Source organism: Etheostoma spectabile, chromosome 5 (genome assembly GCF_008692095.1).
Source record: "Etheostoma spectabile isolate EspeVRDwgs_2016 chromosome 5, UIUC_Espe_1.0, whole genome shotgun sequence".
NCBI classification, from domain to species: Eukaryota; Metazoa; Chordata; class Actinopteri; order Perciformes; family Percidae; genus Etheostoma; species Etheostoma spectabile.
The window spans coordinates 10434230-10434435 of record NC_045737.1 but is presented as its reverse complement, the minus strand read 5'-3'; the positions used below and the strand labels follow the sequence as shown (position 1 = coordinate 10434435).

Sequence of the window (206 nt, the reverse complement as noted above, 5' to 3'; positions counted from 1 at the left end):
TAAAAGTTCTGTTCATAGTAATAGCCATCTGTATATATATTCATAGTACATATTCACCTGTAAATCATGTTCACAATACTTGCTCTCTATATATTATATTCATAGGATAATCCAGCTGTAAAATTCTGTTTATAATAGTATTAATTTCGATATTTCTTACATACAATACAAATCCATTCTGCACTTATGGAACCAGTGTATATCCT

At 27.7% G+C, this 206-nt stretch overlaps 1 protein-coding gene across 1 annotated transcript in view; it reads right to left on the bottom strand.

The window, feature by feature from the left end:
• LOC116689694 (E3 ubiquitin-protein ligase NEURL3) overlaps positions 1-206 on the bottom strand; it is an 8262-nt gene that overhangs the window by 1333 nt on the left and 6723 nt on the right. The window lies entirely within an intron of this gene.